A 12,376-nucleotide genomic window follows, 5' to 3' on the forward strand; every position below is an offset into this window, starting at 1 on the left:
CTGCTCCTACAAACCTCCAATCATCATCTAAACCAACAGAGTCAGCAACCAACCCTGCACCAACCTCACCCAATATCCCAAATGATGAGCCAACTCCTCCCTCCTCATCTGATTCCAAGCCTTTGATCCAAGTCAGTGAACCTCCTTCCACCTTGCCGCCTAGAAAAAGAAAATAACCTTCTTGGCTCAAAGATTATGTTTGCAACACCAATCACCCTCAACCAAAACTTCCCACTTTACATTTATGGCATGCTGCTTCATCTGTTTATGACCATGAACCAACATCATTCTCTGATGCTTTGAAAATGGAGCCTGGATTGAGGCAATGAACGATTAACTAAGAGCTCTAGAACAGAACTACACATGGGAGTTGTCAAAACTTCCAGCAGAGATCAAACCTATATCCAGTAAATGGATCTTCAGAATTAAAAGAAAAGCTAATGGCAGTGTTGAAAGATACAAAGCTCATGTAATTGCCAAAGGGATATTTACAAATTTATGGACAAGATATACTGATTCTTTTGCCCCGGTGGCAAAAGTGGTAACTATAAGAACCATGCTTGCAATGGCTTCATACAGGTCTTGGAGAGTTAATCAATTAGACATCAACAATGCCTTTCTTCATGGTCACTTGGATGAAGTCATTTACATGAATCCTCCACAAGGATACAAGGTTCCTCTGGGATATGTTTGCAGTTTGAAAAAAGCAATTTATGGACTCAAACAAGCTTCTCGACAATGGTATAAGGAATTCACATCCAAATTATTGAATTATGGATTCCTGCAGTGAACTTATGATCACTCCTGTATATCTTAATTCAAGGCCAAAGATTGACATTTTTGCTAGTTTATGTTGATGATATACTTGTGACTGGAAATGAAGGATCAATTATTGATGATATAAAAAGGTTCGTACACCAGGAATTTACTATCAAAGATTTGGACATGCAAATTTATTCCTGGGGATGGAAATACATCATTGCAAAGAAGGATTGTCAGTTGCTCAACATCGATTTGTTGAAGACATCCTTACAGAAGCAGGGATGTCCAATACAACCTCATGTGACACTCCATTTTTTGTTGGAAACAAACTGCAGAAATATAAAGGGACTCCTTTGGCCAAGCCAAGCATGTATAGAAGAATTGTGGGGAAATTGTTCTACCTTACCATTACCAGTCCTGATATTTGTTATTCGGTTCAACAGCTCAGTCAGTTTATGTATACCCCTACAGATCTTCATTGAAGCCCTCCAACGTGTTCTCAAATATCTATGAGGAAACAGTCATCTAGAACTAATGTTTCCCAAATCAAAGCAACCAAGTCTTCAAGCTTACTGTGATGCTAATTGGGGTTCTTGCCTGGACTCACGTAAGTTTCTTACAGGTTTTTGCTTTTTCCTTGGTCTTTCTTTGATATCAGGAAGACTAAAAAGCAGCCTACAGTTGCCAAGTCATCTGCAGAGGCTGAATACAAATCCATTACTGCCAGTGTTTATGAAGTTTTGTGGGTTCTTTACCTGCTTCGAGACTTTAAGATAGAAATGAAGTTTTCTGTCATAATCCATTGCGATAAAAAATCAGCCATCCATAAGGTTGAGAACCTGGTTCATCATGAGCGTACAAAACACATAGACATTGACTGTCACTTTATTTGCGATCACTTTGCCAAAGGTACCATCAAACTTGAATATGGGCCATCTCACCTTCAAGTTAGGGATGTGTTCACTAAAGGATTAGCTGCCTCAAGTCTCAAGATTATGCTTTTCAAGCTTAACATGGGTTATTCAGGCCATGTCAAGCTTGAGGAGGGAATGATAAAAGATACAGAAGAATGCATGCAAGAATATGATGCAGGGTGATGTTTGCTACTCAATCTGCATGGGCCTGGTGTGGTGGTTATGTAAGCTTGATTGTAATGACCCAACAATACTTTGAAGTCCAACATCATCAATCCTTTAATTCAGTCTTGATCCAGCTTGTTAAGTTTGTTAGGAGTTTGTTGGGAATTTGTTTATTGTGTTGTCGTTAGTGTGCGCCTGTGTGCTTGTGGTCCCTCCAAGAATATTCCCTTATGTAAGTTGTTTCTAGATGCTTTCTTCAATTCTCAACCTATATATAAAAGGTTGGAGTGGATTTGTCCAGGTTAATTTCCATCGTAATAAATTTATAAATGAATTCAAGCAGTTCTGCTCTTTGTTCTATATTCTCTGCCATTTATTTTAGAAATCTGGTTCTTTGGCTTTTGTAATTTTGTTGACTTTTCATTCTTTTCACACAACCTTTAAAATAATCATTTCAAGATATGACGATCTTTTCTTCAACCACAATTTCCTCATGGGCTTCACCCATTTCCAAATCTATAGTGCTAATGTTGTCATCACTTTCTTTAATTTCTTCTTTATCATGTAGAGCGAGTGTAAGTACTTCATCCTTTCCGTAATATTGAACACTCTAGATAACACCTATTGCTTTTTTTATCCTTTATGGATATTGCACATTTTGAGCTAGCGCGTCCATAGTCATTACAACCATAACATATTATATCGTTAGTTATGACAGACTTCTTCTTAACTTTACCCTTGTTCATGGCATCATTTTCTATGCTAATGACTTCACTGGAGCACCATATTTTTGGGCATTATTTGTAAGTCTTCTGTGTCATTCTGGTGCTATTTGGACTGCCAGATTGAGAGACATTTTGTTTTAGCTCCATAGCCTTTTTTGCTTGAATAATTTGATAGAGACTTTTTGTAATGTGAATTAATTTATCATTATCACTATCTTATGTTGTTGAATCCTCATTTGTAAATGCAACTCGCTTGAAATTATTCTTTAGATGTTTCAACTCATAAGTTTGCAAAATTCCTATAAATTCATTAAGAGACATATTTGTTATCTTCTTCAGCTCTTCGAGTGCTTCAACTTCAGGAGGAAATTCATGAGAGATTTTTTTACAGCATTCTAAAGACCAACTTTCTCTCATCTTACACCAACCCCAACATGTCTTGACCCACAACAACTTTGAATGGATTGTTATACTCGAATATTGATTGATATTTCTTCATAGATAGATTATTGAATTCACTCTCGATCATTTGTAGTTTGGATAACCTTACATTTTGAACTCTTTCAAATGTGGCAAGCAATGCATCCTAAACATCCTTTGCAGTAGTGCAGCTAGATATGATTTGACACAACGACTGATCAACTTCATTGATGATAGCACTAAGAGCTTTCGACTTTGCATTACATTGTACCATTTCTTCTAGAATATATTGTTTCCTTGGCTTATCTACCACTGTATTTGGAATTTGATCCCCCTTCATTTTGTTGTTCCCTTAAGCATGATGGTGTTCTGTGAAGGAGACCATCTTTGCACCACTAAATCTCAAGCTTCTTCACTGATAGATATGATAAAGTATTTTATTTTCATTTTTCAATATTGGTAGTTTTTTCCATCTAACAATGAAGGCCTCGAGATAGAACTACCTTCCTTTGTTACAATGAATGTGTATCCCTCCTTAGAAACATCAACAAGCCCCGCTCTAATACCAATTGTTGGTATCAAACGCCTTGAATGATTAGCAAACAAAAAACATCACCAGATATTCATCCAGACCGATTCGAATATAGGTGACAACAATGTTGTTCGTTAAAGTATCAAAAAACTCACACATAATAATATCAACATATATCCCAAATCAATCCCAAGCTTGATCACTAAAATTCAGGCGACAATTACACCAATGTATATTCAAAATCTACAATGGCTAACTCCAAGACAATAAGGACACAAGTAAATCCATACCCATGCAGTTTAAACTCCCCCTTAAGGGATCCTTACCAAGCCTCAACTATGTGTTCCTTGAGTCAGAATCTCAATATATTAAAAGGAGAGAATTTCAACCTCAATTTCAAGCATCAACCTAATCACTTCAATAAACACTACAGTCTACATAGTAATCCAATATATACTCAGAAGACACGATTAGATCACCATTCAGCCCTTGTCTATGATCAAATCAACCTTTCTGCCTCTATATGAATGATGATCCAGATCTATATGAAATGATTGAGGTGCAAAATCTCTTGAAAGGAATACCAAGTTTTATCTTTAAATGTCTTTTGTGCCTTTTGAATATTGAGTCAATTTGAGTTTGTTGCATCAGTGTTTTGGTTTTGTTAGGTGTGGTAGAGTTGAATGTTGTTGTGTGCTTGATCGTTGTTTGGATGCTCTATTCCTGATCTCTTAGAGTGTTAATTTCTTGTTCTTGATGCAACAATTTTCCACACAAGAGTACTCTTACAACCTCTAGAACTCTCACAATTTCCATCTAATGCGCCCAATTCATGTAAACCTATCTATTATGGATTTGAATCTTGTACTCAAATGCAAATAGGTACAATGAAATGGAGCCTTGTTGAATACATTTAAAATGCTATCAGTGTTATGTTTATGTCATTCTTGAACAAAAGTGAAGTCAATTTTAGGAGGTTTGAGTAAATCTAATATAAAATTTCATTCACTTAAAGATCTATCAAAATGATGAAGTCTAGTATGTATTGAAGAGTTCATCCGAGGGAAAGGAAAAATGTATAAACTTGTGTTTTTTATTTTAATGTTTTGTTTAGAGTGAATAAACATCATTTGGCAGTCTCAAACAAAGACCACCAAACTTGTAACCGAATCCTGTATTTTGTATCATCTTCTTCTCTTTCCAAAATAAATCATCGGGGTTTAAAATATTTATTTGAACACCTTTTAGACGTACAATCCACGTGAAAATAAAATAAAAAATAAAAACATCTCATAACTTCTTATATTAACATACATAATTGTTATGGTTTTGGGTCATTCGTAGACCGAATGATCAACTCAACACCTTCACCTTTGCCACTTCATCCAAACTATTGAATTTGTGGTTTCAATTTTCTCATCCAGGGCCACACCCAAGGTGTCGGCTCTATTTATTGTTGGAAGATTAGTGTAAGAATTTCAGAAAGAAAAATATTATTTATTTAGATTATAATTTGCACCACACTATCTTAATCTCACACACTCCGTGCATTATATAGTTTTGATTACTTCTTTAGTGACTCTCAATATTCATTATTAAATGACACAATAATGTAAGTAACCTCCATAGTTATGAGTGTAACCTCCAATATTCAAGGAAAGTACATTAACTTTCAATATATTCCCCCTTAATGTGCTTTCCTTGAACTCTAAGCTTTGCACGGAAGTAGATGAACTTATCCTTTGGCAACGCCTTTGCGAAAATATCAGCAGTTTGTTCATCAGCTCTGTAAAACTTCAATTCAATTTTGCCTTCTTCAATTTTGTCTCGGATGAAATGATGCTTGATAGCAATGTGCCGAGTACGGCTGTCGTAGACAGGATTTTTTGCTACGTCAATAGCGGACTTTTTGTCACAGTGAATCACAGTAGCTGTATTTTGCTTCTGTCCAACATCTTCAAAATTTCTTCTCAGCCAAATGACTTGGGATGCTGCTAAACTCGTAGAGACGTACTCCGCTTCAGCAGATGATTGTGCCACAGTTTGCTGCTTCTTCAATCCCCAAGAAAATACTCCTGATCCAAGCGAGAAGCAGTAGCCCAAAGTGCTTTTGATGTCATCAAGGCATCCCCAATCACTATCACTATAGCTATGTAATTTGATTGGAATTCCTTTTGTCAAATTTGATTCCAAAATCCAATGTTCCTTTAATGTATCTAAGCACTCTCTTGGCTGCTCCAAAATGTTTTTCGCTAAGAGATTGCATGAATCTTGACAATAAACTCGCATCAAACATAATGTTAAGCCTTATTGTTGTGAGATAAAACAGATTCCCCACAAGGCTTCCATACATAGTTGCATCTGTCGGTTTTTCTCCATCTTCTTTCACAAGCTTTTCACCAATAACAAGTGGTGTGGACATTGGCTTACAATCATCCATGCTAAACTTCTTCAAAATATTTTCAGCATATTTCTCTTGGCAAATAAACATTCCATCTTCAGCCTGATGAACTTTCATACCTAGAAAATGATGCAACAAGCCCAAATCGTTCATTTCATACTTCCTCATCATATCTTTCTTGAAGTCGACCAGCATCCTTTCATTGTTACCAGTATAAAGTAGATCATCAACATACAAGGCAACAATAAGGATATTAGAATTACCTTCAGTTTTGACATATAATGTTGGCTCACATTTGCTCTTCTTGAATCCTTGTTGTGTAAAGTATGAATCAATTTGACTGTACCAGGCTCTTGGAACCTGCTTTAATCCGTATAATACCTTTTGTCATTTATACACATTGTCATATTCTCTTTCCTTGACAAATCCTTGAGGTTGTTGCAGATACACCTCTTCTTTCAGTTCCCCATTCAAAAATGCCGAATTTATGTCAAGTTGGTATAGGCTCAGACCATTCTGAGCTGCTGCTGCAATAATGGCTCGAATGGTGTCGAACCTGGCCACATGAGAAAAAGTTTCTTAGTAATCAATTCCGGGTTGCTGCAAATACGCTTTTGCAACAAGTCTGGCATTCTTCTTTTGAACTGATCCATCCAGATTGCGTTTGATTTTATAGACCCACTTGAGTCCAATGATCTCTTTGTCTTTTGGCTTCTCCACAAGCATCCAAGTCTTTTTTTTTTTCAATAACTTCAATTTCATTTTCCATTGCTTTCCTCCGGTCTCTGTCTTGATTTGCCTACTGAAAATTTTCAGGCTCAAGAATGCAGAAATTGCACGTAACATATACCTCATTCAAACTTTTCATTTTTGGTGGATTCAAAGTTGGAAGGGCTGGACTTGAGCTTGGTGATGCTACTGGGTTGCGTGGACTGGTTGGTGGCGTTGAGTTGTTGTCGCTCTCTTCTTGATTCAGCCAACTATCGTACTCCTCATCATTCCAAGCTCCTTGTATAGCAACTTGGTTTTCTTTCCAATTTCAAGATGCATTTTCATCAAATAGTACATCACAACTAATCATAATCTGATTGGTTCTCAAATTAAATAACTTGTAACCTTTCGATTTTGATCTATAACCAACAAATATGCATTTTTCACTCTCTGTTTCCAACTTGTTCCTTTTGGCTTTTGGAATTTTTGCATACGCTATGCTCCCAAAGACTTGAAGGTGCTTAAATGATGGCTTGCATCCACTCCATGCTTCTATAGGTGTTTGATCCATCAAGGCCTTAGTTGGACTTCGATTGATCAAGTATACCGCTGTGTAAACTGCTTCTGCCCAAAAAACGTTCGGCAAGTCCTTTCCGTGCAGCATAGACTTTGCCATCTCCAGGACAATTTGGTTTTTCCTTTCAGAGACTCCACTTTGTTGTGGTGTGTAACCCACGGTAAGTTGTCTTGCCAACCGTTCGTCTTCACAAAATTTTTGGAATGCATTTGAGGTGTACTCTTTCCCTCAATCACTTCTCAATGTCTTAATGAAATATCCACTTTGCTTTTCAACAAAGCTTTTGAATTTTTTGAATATTGTGAATACTTCTGATTTTTGCCTCATGAATAATACCCATGTCATACTCGAAAAATCATCGACAAAAAGGACAAAATATTTGTTACCTCCATGAAATGTTGTCCTTATTGGCCCAACAATATCTGTGTGAACAAATTCTAGGATTTCTCTTGCACGCCAAGCAACACCTTTTGGAAATGGTTGTCGATGTTGCTTACCAAGTGCACATTCTTTACACACGACATTTTCTTTTTTAATCGTTGGTAAGCCATATATCATTCCTTTCTGCTGTAGCAATTTCAGACTATGGAAATTCAAATGTCCATACCTTTTATGCCAAACCCATGACTTTTCATTGGTCTGCATATTTAAGGCCTGATCTCCACAATTTCTCTCTTGATTGTACTTAAATTTGATTGGAAAACTCCGATTATTTTTCATCTCAATTTTCATCATCAATTTTCCTCCATTCTTCTTGTCATAAATATAACACTCATTATTATCAAATTTGAGTGCATATTCAAGCTTAAGAAGTTGTCCAAGGCTTAACAAGCTTTGATTCAATTTTGGGACAAACAGAACATTATTATGAACATCGTACCTTCTTTAGTCTACACTCCAATTGTTCCTAAACCATGTGCACGAGTAACTGCTCCATTGCCCATCTTCACCTCCGTCTTTACAGATTCATCAAAATTTACAAAGCTGAATTTTTCATGAGACATGTGGTTACTGCAACCACTATCAAGGTACCAAATGTTATTCTTACACTCGGATGCCATGCAACTAGCATAAAAATAAACTTCCTTCTCCTTGTTCTTTTTCTGTAAATTGTGCTTGCTGGTTTTTTTTTTTAAATCTGCAGTTTCTTTCAACATGTCCAAGTTTCTTGCAATGAAAGTACTTGGGTTTATCTTTATGCCAACAATATTTCGCCTCATCATTTCCTCTACCACAATGACTGAAATGTTGAGTGTTTAAGGATCTCTGAAACTGCATTCCTCCCCTATCTCTTAGGTTATATCCTCAGCCTCCACCTCGGCTCTGTCTTCCACCTCTTTGATTATTTTTTTACGATTCTCCATTATTGTCCTTTGAATTCAAGTTGGACTTTGATTGAAATGCACTTTCAATGGAATGCTCTTCATGCCTTGTTATTCGTGCCAAAGGTGGAGCCAAACATAATTAATAATAAGTAAATTATATTTTGTTTTTTGTTCCAACAAACAATCGCGTCATACAATAAAATAAAATAAATAATAAAGGGCATTCAGTAGTTCCCGTAATTGTTGGTAGAGAATTTCATTAATTTCAATTCAAAGACTAAATTTATGAAATATCACATCAAAAGAAAAGATCAAATAAAAACCAAAAGTATAGCTATATGTACACATATTAAACAAAGCAAAACTACAACACTACAACAAGCAGATAACACTATGCAATCTTCATTATTTAACTTAAATTTTTTTAAGATACAAATACCACACAAACAAGGGATATTATCAATACTTCAATAATTTCCGCTGATTTTCCAAGCTAAGGCTCTGAATAATTTCCCAGAACATTTCAATGACATAATGAAAAAATTAATAGGAAGTTAGCAATATGCGCAAAAATATATAAATAATGAAATGAAAGATGACAAATAACGGATAATATAAAACAATCATGCCACGTATCTCCTTTACAAATTTTCTAACACATGTTACAGCCAAAAAATAGAAAAATTAAATTTCATTATGGGATCTTGAGTGGTAATTGACAAAATTAATATCGAAGCAAATGTCAATAAAACCAATATAACTTATCAATAGATTCAACATGCACAAAAAATGTTACTAAAAGGATTAATAAGTAGCAATGTAGCATGATGGCATTACTTAAATAGCTCACTAGCACAAGGCAACATTCCAATGTTTTTTCTACATAACAATCTTTGGTATTTTACAATAACTTCGTCGGAAATGTGCATGCATGTTTTTGTGTGGTTTCATTTTGGATAATTTGGATTGTACTGGTCATCCGAAAACCTGGAAGAAGTTAAAAGTTAATATTGTCCACCAGCTACCAATTGATTGGGTTATCTGGTTGGGGAAAAGAGGCATTTCAACCATAAATATCCAATAAAAACATGAAATCTTTAAATGAAGTAGATTGGGAGGACAAGAGACCACCTATTGGCTAAAGCCCATGTGTTTCAATTATTCCTCTTGTCAGATAAAAAAAATACCAAACTTGATATGGCTATAAGAACGATATCAACCTGTGATCCTATAAATAGAAAACTGCTCTTGTCACTCCTAAACCACTCCTCCTATCTTTTGTTAATAAATAAGATCAATCTTTTTCTATAGATCCCTCAGTTGGAAAATTCTAGTTCTATGGAAATTTAATCCGTGTTCTAACATTTACATCATATTCAAAGGCAATACTACCGTATCAAGTCAAGCCCTCTAGAAAAATAATATAAAAATCAGAGAATTAGAGGAAATCATGCTTAATTTTAAAGGATATTAAAATTACCTGCCGTTAGAGCTGTTAACGAAACGAGTCGACCCAAATTTTAAGTGTCCGTTAACGTTCGCGAACAAACTCGTGTTTGTTCGTTAAGCTTTCGAGTTCGTTCATAGTGTTCAAGCTCGGCTCGTTAAGAATTTTTATTGTTTGAGCTCGTGTTCGTGTTCGGCTCGTTTAGGCTCGTTTAAGCTCGTTCGAGTTCGTTTGTCTCACTTTTTTAAATTTATATATAAATTATCGAACGAACTTTAACTGAGCCGAATCAAGCCGAACCGAGCCGAGTTCACGAACAACTCGGGTCGTTTAACAGCTCTACCCGCCATGTAACACCCAATGTTTGCATTGCTACACTTGAGGCTGGCGTTGATCTCAATCTGGTGTACTCTTCAACATTTAATTAGAAAATGATAAGTTAAAATAATGAATACTTTTGAACATGAAAATAGTGATCTCACTTTCAACAGTTAATTAAAGTTGGATAAGAATGATTCCGTACCTAACAAGTTGGATGAGCCAGATGTTTTAACATTTGCTTTTGAGTCCTCAGTTCTAAAACATAAGCAGATATTAACTATGTTTCGCACATAGTCGACAGAAGCATACATAGAATGAGAGCTTCTGGGACAAACTTGATAATACCACGTGAAGAGCCTTTCAAGGTCGACTTGGTTTTAGATGCTAAATTCCAAGATAGAGTTTTTGTAGCAACAACGCCTAAACCAAATATCACTAATGGAATTAGCTAACCGAACATCTAGCACAGGTTAAAATAGATACGAAAGCAAGGATCTTCTTATTCAACTCTCAATCTTCAGATATAATGAGCTATCAAATATGCTTATGCAAAATCTAAATGATCTAATGTCGACATGTCAATAGTAAGACTTACTTTGCCATCAAAACTATTAAATCATTGATAAAATTTCTTCTTTTCTTCCTTGTAAACACTAACAACTTTAGCTCTAATTGTATTTCGAGAAACAAGCTTAAAATGTGGTTGTAGGTTATTCAAAAAGATCTCAAAATACTCATGTTCCATCATGTTAAAACGATAATTATGCTTAACGAGTGCTCTTCCTAAGTCTTTTCTATTTCTCTTCTGATTAAATTTTAAAAATATTGACTTAGTAGTATAATCAATAACACTTTTGGTAAGTTAAGGTTATCTTTTCCACTATTTTTGTTCCTTCTAATTTGACAAATGACTAGTATCATTAGAGTTATTTCCACCGAACTGTCAACCACAATAATTACATATTGATTTATATTTTTTTATCTCCAAACTAATCTCAAGCCAATCCGTAGAAGTCAATTTTTTTTTTCCCAGTAATTTTTATTTATGTATATTCTTCACTTCCAGTTGTAGCTTCCTGTTACTCTAAGAGTTAGTTGTATTACTTTGCAACAAACAAGACATCCTACAATAAATAATAATAATAAAAAAAAATTATTCATTTTTTACAAATAAGTATGCTCGAAGATTGTGAATACCTTCAAAATAATTAATTAAAGCCACAAATTGAAAGAAAACCCACTCTAATTAATAATATAAACGAGTATGATTTTGTTTATACTGACAAAGTCAAAAATAAATTGAAAATGTAGAATATTGCATATCTTTTGACTAATAATTTAAAAAAACACCAAAATTTACAATTCAAAAATAAGTATAGTTGTGTTGCGGAGTGCCGAGGTGGAGTCAAGAGAGAGAAGAAAAGTACCTGGCAATGGTCGACAAGAACTTGTAATGCGACAAGATGTGAATGGAACCTATAGTCTGGAGGGGGAAATAGGGAGAAAGAGTGAAGCCGAAGTGCTAAAGTGCGAAAAAATTGAGATGGCATAAGGGAGAATAAGATCGGTGGTTGATATCGAATTGTAGATTACTCGATTTTGAAGGGAGCGAAACAATGATACAATTGCGGCAGACTCGCGTGTCTGGTTTGTGTCAGATAGAGAAAATTAAAGTTTAGATTAATAGAATATATAAATATAAAATTATATAGATATATAATAATAAATAATATATAATACCGGTTCCGGATCAAAACCATGGATATCAGATTTAGAACCATATAATACGGATCCAAGTTTATATAGAGTTCAAGATCCGGTCCAGAGTGGCCCATTTACTAGTTCTATTTATTATATAAACCAATTTCTTATTTATATGCATTACATTGTCCATATATTTGAAAGTATTTTTTTTTCTCTTAATATGTGTATGACAAAGCTTTAAAACAAAACTTTGAGCTACATAATTTATTGTTTACAGTTAACTCGGGGTGTATAACTGACATGAACGATTTTATATATTCAAGTACAGGGAATTTTGGTCAAAAATTAAGGTGTAATTGACTATTGTGAGCG

The sequence above is a fragment of the Andrographis paniculata genome, unplaced genomic scaffold (genome assembly GCF_009805555.1).
Source record: "Andrographis paniculata isolate CXL003 unplaced genomic scaffold, ASM980555v1 Contig82END, whole genome shotgun sequence".
Taxonomy (NCBI): Eukaryota; Viridiplantae; Streptophyta; class Magnoliopsida; order Lamiales; family Acanthaceae; genus Andrographis; species Andrographis paniculata.